The sequence below is a fragment of the Adiantum capillus-veneris genome, chromosome 21 (assembly GCF_014529385.1).
Source record: "Adiantum capillus-veneris isolate H3 chromosome 21, ASM1452938v2, whole genome shotgun sequence".
Lineage (NCBI taxonomy): Eukaryota > Viridiplantae > Streptophyta > Polypodiopsida > Polypodiales > Pteridaceae > Adiantum > Adiantum capillus-veneris.
In genome coordinates, this window is record NC_140951.1 from 27,697,750 (window position 1) to 27,708,920 (window position 11,171).

Sequence of the window (11,171 nt, forward strand, 5' to 3'; positions counted from 1 at the left end):
GATTACTCGAGGAAAGTATGGGTTTACTTTCTCAAGCACAAGGATGAAGCGTTTAGTGTTTTCAAAACGTTTGTGACACTTGTGGAGAATCAGAGTGGCAAGAAGCTTAAATGCTTACGCACTGACAATGGTGGAGAGTATGTTTCAAAGGCCTTTTAGGACTTTTGTGAGTCAAAAGGTATAAAACGTGAACTTACTGCTCCTTACTATCCTCCTCAAAATGGTGTTGCTGAGAGGATGAATAGGACCATACAAGAGAAGGTCAGAAGTATGTTGTCTAATGCACAGCTGCCAAATGGGTTTTGGGTTGAAGCTGTATCAACAGCTGTTCATCTTGTAAATAGATCTCCTAGCAAGGTTTTGCAGAAGGATTCAGTGCCAGAGAGGCAAAATGCCCTCATACAAGCATCTCAGAGTCTTTGGCTGTGAGGCATATACTCACGTTCCAAAGGAATTTAGGAACAAACTTGAGCCAAAGAGTAGAAAGTGCATCTTATTAGGCTATGGTAATTCTGGTGAGATGGGGTACAGACTTTGGGATCCCGAATCCAGAAAGGTTGTCCGCAGCAATGATGTTCACTTTAATGAATCCAAATATCATTCTAAACCAGAGAGGGTTGAGGAGATTAGAAGAGTTGTCTTCCAAGAAGATGGACTTGCACGTGCAAGACAAAATGTCAGGGCTCAAGAGGAGCAAGGACAGGATAGAGTGGAACCACAGGTTGTGGCTAAGCCTGAGCCACCTATTGTGCATAGATCTGGACGTATCACGCGACCTCCTGATAGGTTTGTTCCATCTATGAACTATGTCATGTTAACTGATTGCAATGAGCCTTCATGTTACAAGGAAGCAGTGCAAATGAAGGACTCCGGGAATAGGCAATTGGCCATGCAGTCAGAGATGACAGCTCTGCATAAAAACCAGACATGGAAGCTAGTTAAATTACCACGGGGCAAAAAGGCTCTACCCTGTAAATGGGTTTACAGGTATAAGATCACCGCTCATGATAGTCAGCCAAAGTACAAAGCAAGGCTTGTTGCCAAGGGCTTTAAGCAAGAACAAGGCATTGACTTTGATGAAGTCTTCTCTCCGGTGGTCAAGATGACTACATTGAGATGCTTTCTTGCATTGGTTACCATATTAGATTTGGTGTTGCACCAAATGGATGTCAAGACAGCGTTCTTGCATGGTGATTTAGATGTGGAAATTTACATGCAGCAGCCAGAAGGGTTTGTTGAGAAAGGAAAGGAAGATTGGGTATGCCAGTTGTTAAAGAGTCTTTATGGCTTAAAACAATCACCGAGGGCATGGTACCATAAATTCCACAAGTTTATGCTTTCTCAAGGCTACAAACGTAGTGAGTTCGATCACTATCTATATACAAAGAAGGCTAAGGATGGCAGTTGGCTGATCCTTATTTTGTATGTGGATGACATGTTGATTGCTGGCAAGCACTTGGAAGAAATTTCAGCTTTGAAGTCAAAGATGGCAAATCGTTTGACATGAAAGACATGGGTGAGGCAAGTCATATACTTGGTATGCACATTGAGAGAGACAGATCAAAGAAGTTGATTTGGTTATCTCAAACAGAGTATATTGACAAGGTTTTGCAACGTTTCAATATGGAGAAGGGAAAGGCATTGAGTGTTCCATTGCCACCATATGTGAAACTTAGCAAACAAGATTGTCCTATGTCTGAGGAAGAACAGGCTGAAATGGATAAGATTCCATATGCGTCTGCAGTGGGTAGTTTGATGTATGCAATGATTGCTACTCGCCCAGACATTGCATTTGCAGTGGGAGTAGTAAGTCGATACATGTCAAACCCAGGCAAGAAACATTGGGAGGCAGTGAAAGGAATATTGAGATACCTGAAAGCTACAAAGAGTATGCGTATATGCTATGGGAGTCAGGAGCTAAGTGTAAAGGGTTTTACAGACTCAGATTATGCAGGTGACTTAGACAACCGAAGGTCTACGTCAGGGTATGTCTTTACATTGGCTGGTGGAGCAGTATCATGGCGTTCTAGATTACAAGATTGTGTTACTCAGTCTACTACAGAGGGTGAATATGTTGCAGCATCAGAGGCATGCAAAGAATCAATTTGGCTTAATCGACTAGTAACAGATTTGGGAATCAAATAAGAGATGCCTGTGTTATATTGTGATAGTCAAAGTGCTATACAATTGGCTCGCAATCCAGTTTATCACTCAAAGACAAAGCATGTGGATGTGAAGTATCATTTCATCAGGGAAATGCTCGAGGATAAGCAACTTCAGCTTGTCAAAGTTCACACCACAGAAAATCTTGTTGATCTACTTACAAAAGGACTTCCCTCAGAGAGCTTTGTGCATTTTCGCAAGCAGTTAGGTGTAGGGTAGTACATCACTTCTCTACATCTCTTGTATATTAGCTTGTATAGTAGCTTCTCTCACACTTAAAGTACCACATTGGACTTTAAGTGGGAGGTTGTTGGGGTATAAAACCCAATGTGGTCGCCCAGGTAAGTGGGCGGGCCGCCAGGTATGTACACATATTCTTTTGTTAAAACCTAATAAGAACTCACTATGCTCTACACATTACAGTAGAGCGAGCTCACCATATCGTCGTGCTCTTCTTCTCACACTCTCTCTCGTGTCCCACTTCCGCTCGTACTCCTTCACATAGACTTCCCACAAAGTCCTACATCCACAAATTTCCCACTATATGCTGTAACCGCTGCGGCGGTTGTTTGCTGCGTGACTCACAGCCAGCAAACCCTCAACAGACATACATCATCTCTGACAATACATCCCATGTGGAAGTACCTGCAATGTCAGGATGAAATCTGGAATATCAAGCTACCTGATGAACTAGTGGATGTCGCCTACAATCTGTGTGTAGATGCGCCCGTGTCGTATGTGACACGCCTCCAAGAACTGTGAGCCGTCCTTCGATGTGTAGACAACCACAAATCAACACTCTGGGAGTGTCGATATCCTCAGCACCTGCAGTCGAGGCCGAAAACCCCAAATTTCCAGAGTCGGATCTGCACCCGTCGAGACCACGTAGTCGAAAATGGCCTGCGCAGACCTTTGTCGAAGCCGAATGGTGGCCGAGATGACCTCAGAATGAAATTCTGACAACACCGAGGCCTTCGGGCTATTCCACGAGATTTGGGGCCGTGTCTTCGCCTGTCGAATTTCACTCCAATCTGAGTTGGTGACTCTAGCCTCCTACAGTGCTGCCCCGAGCCTCGATCTGAGCTCTGATACCAGTTGAAGGAGTACGAGCGAAAGTGCGACGCGAGAGAGAGTGCAAGAAGAAGAGCACGACGATATGGTGAACTCACTCTACTGTAATGTGTAGAGCATAGTGAGTTCTTATTAGGTTTTTACAAAAGAATATGTGTACATACATGGTGGCCCGCCCACTTACCTGGGTGACCACATTGGGCTTTATACCCCAACAACCTTCAAATGCTCTCCAAACCGAGCAACTTCGTCGCAAAGCGTGGCATGATCGCCATCTCAGGAAGCCGAAAATAACACAGGGAACACTAGTGCTACTCTATCAAGCTAATTTCCTGAAAAAAGCTAAAAATCTGGTCCCAGCCTGGCAAGGGCCATTCAGGGTACAAGAAATTTTGCCACAAGGTGCAATCCAGTTAGTAACTTTGGACTGTGTTCCATTGCGTCTGGTAAATGGCTCTAGAATCAAGTGCTATTACTCCTCTGAGTAAAAAGTCTACAACTATTTGGCCATCTGTAGGGTTCTAATATCCCATTCCTCTCCTCCACACTACCTTTCCACCAGAACGGGTGTTCTGTTTTACTGTCTCAATCTTTGCAATACTCTCAGTCTCTGCTATGCCTGTAGAAGTTTCCACCTTTCCTCCTAAGGTATCCTTTCTCCACTCAGTCTCAGTAATTGGGTATTGTCTCGAACTTCTTACAATCCAATCACTCTTTCTCTAATTATTTCTATTATCAGTGCTATTTGACGTTAGTACTAAGTTCTTTCAAGTTAAACTCCTAGTCTGTTTTGTGATAGTTTCTTTAAGTTTACACGCCCTTTCCATCTCTACTCGCTAAAGCCCAAATTGGCCTTGGTGTTTTTCAAGCACATCCTCGGCTGTCTTTGAGGCAAACTTAACCTCTACTTACTTCAAGGAGCTATGGTTGCAGTCTCATCCCAACCGACTAACAGGCTCTTATCCTCCAAAAGAACAACCTCGTCTGCAAGTGTATCACCCATTCTACCCCTACTCTCATATAGGCATAACCAAGGGATCTCTTTGTTAACAAGTCCCAGCGAACCCTAGTAGACAGCACTTGCCCGACACTGGTAAACACGTCATACAGCTGTGCTTCATTGACAGTGGGATCAAGGTCTCCCACATATAAAGAGTTTTTCATGTAAGGACTTGGGGCAAGCATTGTTGATTTTCCCCAATTCACACTTCCACCCAATTATCCCCCTCTTCCCACTTTCAATTCCACTCCCCTCTTCCCCTCTAATATTTCGTCCCCCTCTCCCTCTCCCAATTCGCACCCCTCTCTCCTCTCCCAATTCATCTCCCCCCCTCCCCTCCCAATTCGCCCCCTTTCCCCCTCCCAAATTTGCCTCCCCCTCTCTCCCCATCTTGCCCCCCTCTCTCCCCAATTCGTTTCCCCCCCCCCCCACCCCCCTCTTCCCTCCCAATTCGTCCCCCTCCCCTCTCTCCCCAATTCGCCCACTTTCCCCCTCCCAAATTCGCCCCCTCTCCCTCTCCCAATTCGTCCCCCCCTCCCCTCCCAATTCGTCCCCCTCCCCTCTCTCCCCAATTCGTCCCTTCCCCCCCTTCCCCTGCCCAAGTCGCCCCCCTCCCAATTTATCCACCTCTTCCTATTCGGCCTTCTCCCCAATTTGCCCCTGCCCTCTCCCAATTGGCCCCTCCTCTCCAATTCTCCCCCTGCCCTCTCCAATTCACCCGATTCAGCCTGCTTTCCCCTCTTTCCAAATTCGCCCACCCCGTTCCCAATTCGGAAGTTTCCCAATTCGTAACTCGGTCCCCTCTACCAACTGATCTCTTGACCAAGTCGCCTCGGTCGTCTCGGGTTCGTCAAAAACAACTCGACGTTTTTTAAAGTGGGTAAGCTTTGCTTCCAAGCGTCCCTGATAGCGAGCATCTGTTGCCGCGCTACCCAATTCGACAACTTGGCCTCTTTGCCTTCTTTCACCGATTCGGATTTTCCGCTTTCTCTCCTTCTAAAAGCAGTATACAGTAATTGGGATAACAGTATATAGAATTGCAGAGTTATCACAAAATTATCACATGTATGCAAGTGTGGATATGTATGCAATTGTGGATCAGTTTTTGAGTCTGCTCAGTGTCTGACGTTCTTCTGCTCTGCATTGGAACAACTTCAGTCTCTCTGGACAGAATGTGCACATCAGTTAGTGTCAAGAAGATTTGCAATTATCATGGCAGGTACCAGCAAACCCTCTAGAAAAGCAGTCAAGAAGCCACCACCTCCGCAGCTTAGTTTTGCTGAAGAGGAGGAGGATTCGAAAACTTACAACCAAGATGTGGATGACTTCACTTCCAGTGATGCCAGCGAGATGAAAGTTACAAAGCATCCCCAACTTCGGAGTTGGATTCAGAAGCTGTCTTTTAATCGGATGCATCAAAAGAAAAAAACTTGAAAACATTAGGTAAAAAGAAACGCAATTAGGAAATCATCCATCAGGAAATCAGTAGGCTAGCTACATCTAAAATCGCACACCATTCTCCTTGGTTGTTTATCTACAGCCGCCTAGACCATCTCTCAGTCAAATCCTCTCCAAGGATCAGCTACTACAGGCTATGGGTCTCACAGCACTGGCCGAAGATCTCCCAACCGCTGTTCCGATAGAGATGATTCATGATCTTCGAAGAACTTTCCCAAGGTCAGGGGTCATAAACTCGCAGCTACAAGGTTAGGTCATGCTATGGATATGACAACCTTTCCAGTTGTGAAGCCTGCCAGTTGAACCTTCTCTCAGATTTCTAAGGAGGCCACAATTCAGTCATGCGCGGAAATGCTCAGTACAAATCACCCGAATTATGAAAGAAATAAACAGATCTTGGCAATCTTTAGATACTACTTTCTAGCTAGAGATGCCAAAGAAGATAAAGGGAAATGTGAACTACCCACTACATTATCTCCTTGGGACGGTCTTTACTGTTTGCTCCATGCCTTGCTCCATGCCCAACCCTATGGATTTCACCAGATCCTTTTTTCATCTTTATAGTCTCGGGCCAAAAGGTTTTGGACCCAGGTGAGATCTATGCAGCTTAGCTTCAAATGCTTTGCAGCCCCTCTCTTGGCATGGGTTGTAAGTATACATGTTACACCAGACGAAGTAGATGATGATACACGAAGTGTGCAAGGGAAAAGGAAATCCCTAAACATTCATGCTGATCCTACAATCCACAAGAAAAAGAAGATCAAAGCAAAGGTGGCCAAAGATACAGCAGAGTCTCTACTCTCTTTGCCATTATCTAAGAGTCAACAGATTAAAGTAACACATCTTCCGCGGCGTTCTCTGTCTTCCACCCCTTTTTGTACGCCACCAGTGTCGACTCCCGAATTTCATGACAAATCGGCGGCTTCTCCCTCGGAGATTCCTCTACCTTCTTCCCCAATATTCACCCATACGTATCTGACTCCACCTGGAACTACCATCTCAGCTCCCTCTCAGCTCCTACTTTAGCTCCTACTCGACTAGCAGTACCTCCTCATAGCGAGCCACATGTGCCACTTGGGACTCCTCCAGTATCATCATCAGGGGTGGCTGACTCTACTTCTCTGTTACACCTGTCAGAGAAAGTATTACAAGACTCCAGGAATGCTATCGCCACCATAGATCTTGGAGCGGAATAGTTATGTGCCACGCACCAGCGCCACTCTGCCATATACGCAACTATGGCGGGATCTCTGAAGGTGGCCAAAAGTGCCATCTCGGATCGGGATGCTACGATTTTCGTGCTACAACAAGCTTTGAAAATAAAGTCAGACATCATTGAAGACCTTCGAGCACAAGTACAAATGTTTAGGGAAATGCTTCTACATGGAGATAGGCAGGTTCAGGCTCAGGCTCAGGCTCAGGCTCAGCCTCAGGCTCAGCCTCAGGTTGGCGGGGGGTTTGGATGGACTGGATCCGGGCCACCATTGCAGATTGCAGATCCTTCTCAGCACTTTATGGGACTATACACACAGCCTCAGCCTCCAGTTCAGTACCACAGTCCATAGTACCCTCAAGGGTTTCAGTCATCGCCATAGTCCCACATGCATAGTGTTCCTTGCTGCGACGGTGTTGCTGGTGCACACCGCCATGGCTGTGTCACTCCTCGTCCTCAGTTCACTTCCGGACAGGTGTTACCCTCTGCCATGCAGTAGCTGGTGGCTCACAGGCAGCCAGGTTATGGACAACAGAGCCCAGCAACCTCTACAAGCTCAGCAGTCCCTACAACGAAGTTCCACCATTGATTTGATGGCTCCACCTCCGGAGACTGATCCTTCGAGTGCAGTTATAGCAACTACTCTTTCTCTGGGATGATGATTGACAGTCTTTTCACCATGACAGTACATTAGTCATTTCTTATTGCAGTTCAGTCTTTTAGCAGTTTCAGTGGTTCTCTCACCGAGACGGTGAGTGGTTTTGTGGCGGGCAACCTGTAGCAGGGCTACGTGTCACTTTCACAGGACATACAGTTAGTATAGTTGGTTTGGTCTAGTTCACACTAGACGGACTCTCTGGGCTGGACATTGACACGTGGCAGGATACAGACGGTGGTCTAGTGGACATCGTGGCCAGGTCACCACCACTCAGTTTCGGGATAGATTTAGATGGTTGACATTTATGAGCCGTTGGTGGCTCTTTATGGTTGTACATATGAGTAGTAGCGGTTGGGTCATCGATATCATCTTCTTCACGTCTGGTCCCGCGTGGTGGTCTAGAGCATAGAGTCTATACACAGCACGTCTTCACCATCCTTGCACATTTGAGCCTCGACACCCCATTGTACCTGTGAGTCCTAGGCTGGAGCTAAGTGTGCCGCCACACCAGAGTCTGTATCAGTTCTTTGAGATAGTCGAGTCATATGTTGTGGTCTACTGCTGTTGTGTCTCTGTGAGCTCAGTTATTGTCTATTGTTCCTTTATTCCAGTCTGTTTTGAGTGAGATTCTTACGCACATTGCACTGAGGTTTTTGCCTCTAATCTTGAAAGTAAAGAATCTCTGATATCTTCCATGGACCTGCAGATTTGATTCTTGCAAACCTTGAGAGCTAGAGCTATGGCTGGAGGGCAGCTGGAGGTGCTCTTTGCTTTGGACAAGGCCAAGACACAATGGTATCACTTCACCGCAATCATGATCTCGCTGGCATGGGATTCTTCATCGACGCTTATGATTTGTTGTGTATCTCCACTGTCACCAAGCTTCTCGGCCGCATTTACTACTATGACCTAGCTTCTGGCAAGCCTGGAAGCCTCCCTCCCAATGTTTTTGCAGTCGTCAATGGTGCCGCTCTTTGTGGTACCCTCGCTAGCCAACTCTCTTCGGTTGGCTTGGAGACAAGCTGGGCCGCAAGAAGGTCTATGGAGCCACCCTCATGCACATGGTTATTTGCTCCATTGTGTCAGGCCTCCCACTCGGAAGCACGCCCAAATCTATCATGACTACTCTGTGCTTCTTCATATTGTGGCTTGGTTTCGGCATAGGCGGTGACTAACCCCTTTCGGCCACCATCATGTCTGAGTATGCTAACACGCGTACTCGTGGTGCTTTCATTGCTGCTGTCTTTGCCATGCAAGGCACGGAAATACTGGCAGGTGCCGTTGTTTCCATCATCGTCTCTGCTGCCTTCAATAATGCCTACCACCGTCGTGCTTTCGACGATGATCACATTGGGTCGACTCCTCCTTAGGCAGACTTTGTGTGGAGACTGGTCTTCATACTTGGGGCTATTCCTGCACTCTTGACCTACTACTGGCGAATGAAGATGCCCAAGACCGTGCGTTATACAGCATTGGTGGAAGGTAATGCAAAGCAAGCTGCACTGGACTGGCCAAAAATAGTAGTTATAAAACTTTACGTCCTTTTCTGGTAAAATAAAATAGTAGTAAAACTCAAGACATGTACATCGTTAGATTTACACACTCTTCATTTAAATGAGTGCCCACTATCTTATTTCAATCAATCGGAATTTTTAGCCTATCGAAAAATTCTTGAAAATATAACTCAACTTTTTACTTCGTTAGCGTAGTGGGCAATTCCAAATTCTTGACCTCTCGTTAGCCCACGTGGCTCTTATTTTTTAAAAAAAAAACCCAGCGCTGACAAGCTCTAAAAAAAACTACGGGCAATTCCAAATTCCTGACCTCTCGTTAGCCCACGTGGCTCCTATTTTTTTTAAAAAAAATCAGCACTAACAAGCTCTAAAAAAAACTACGCTGTCAAAAGCTACCCGATCTTCTCTGCACGCAGTTCGCAGGTTACAGAGCTTGTTGGCCAGTATGTATGTTAAGTGCGGTTCACTTGTCAGGGCACAACAAGGCAATTCCAAATTCCTGACCTCTCGTTAGCCCACGTGGCTCCTATTTTTTTTTAAAAAAAACCAGTGCTGACAAGCTCTAAAAAAAACTACGCCGTCAAAAGCTACCCGATATTCTCTGCACGCAGTTTGCAAGTTACAGAGCTTGTTGGCCAGTATGTATGTTAAGTGCGGTTCACTTGTCAGGGCACAACAAGTTGTTGATGAGCTTCCAGTCCGGGATGTCGTCAGTTGGACTGCACTTATTGCAGGATATGGCCGACATGGGCAGGGTCACGAAGCTCTGGGCTATTTTCATCGCTTGCGAAGCGAGGGCCTCTCTCCGGATGCAGCCAGAGATTGTTGGAGAAGAATGTCGTGCTTGGCAATGCGCTAGTATACATGTATGCTAATTGTGGTGTACTTTGGAAAGCACAATAAGTTCTTGACGAGCTTCCCAACTGAGATGTCATCTCTTGGACTGCATTAATTGCAGGATATGCCCAACAAGGTCAGGGCCAGGAAGCTTTGAATTGTTTCCATTGTATGCGAAGTGAGGGTTTCTCTCCAGATGCAATCACCTATGCTTGCATTCTGAAGGCATGTGGCATTATGCGAGACATTGATATGGGAAACAAATTCACGATGAGATTGTCAATCAGGGGCTGTTGAAAATAACTGTCATGCTTTAGTTGACATGTATGCCAAGTGTGGTGTACTTTTGAAAGCTCAACAAGTTCTTGACGAGCTTCCTGATCGAGATGCGGTCTCTTGGAATGCATTGATTGCAGGTTATGCCCAACAGGGGCAGGGCCAAGAAGCATTGGGATGTTTCTAGCGGATGCGAAGCGAGGGATTCTCTCCAGATGCAGTCACCTATTCTTGCATTTTGAAGGCATGTGGCACTTTGAAAGACGTCGACACAGGAAAACAAATTCATGATGAGCTTGTTAGTCGGGGGCTGTTGCAAAAAATTGTCGTGCTTGGTAATGCTTTGGTTGACATGTATGCCAAGTGTAGTGTACTTTCCAAAGCACAACAAGTTCTTGACGAGCTTTATGTCCGCGATGCAGTCTCTTGGAATGCATTGATTGCACGATATGCCCAACAAGATCAGGGCCAGGAAGTGCTTGGCTGTTTTTATCGGATGCAAAGTGAGGGGATGCGGTCACCTATGCTTGTGTTTTGAAGGCATGTGGCATTATGCAAAACGCTATCATGGGCAAGCAGAGTCATGAGGAGATTGTTAGGCAAGGGCTGTTACAAAAAGATGTCATGCTTGGCAAGGCTTTGCTTGACATGTATGCCAAGTGTGGTGTACTTTTGAAAGCACAACAAGTTCTTGACTAGCTTTCTGTCCGGAATGAAGTCTCTTGGAATGCACTGATTACAGGATATGACCGATAGGGGCAGGGCCAGGAAGCTAAGGGGTGTTTTCAACAAATGCGGAGGGAGGGTTTCTCCCCAAATGTAGTTTCTTGGACTGCACTTATAGGAGGATATGCCCAGCAAGGGCGGGCCAACGTGGCAGACTTTCACACAGGCTCCATCGTTTTATCGATGCACCTAGGACATCGATACGCATAGGGAGAAGGGCCAGAGCGTGGACTCTTGGCTATTTTTACAAGCTTG

General features: G+C 46.2%; 1 pseudogene; it reads left to right on the top strand.

Moving 5' to 3' along the window:
* The first annotated feature begins 8,302 nt into the window (after positions 1-8,302).
* Positions 8,303-9,116, top strand: LOC147430688 (putative inorganic phosphate transporter 1-8; annotated as a pseudogene).
* Positions 9,117-11,171: the final 2,055 nt, after the last annotated feature.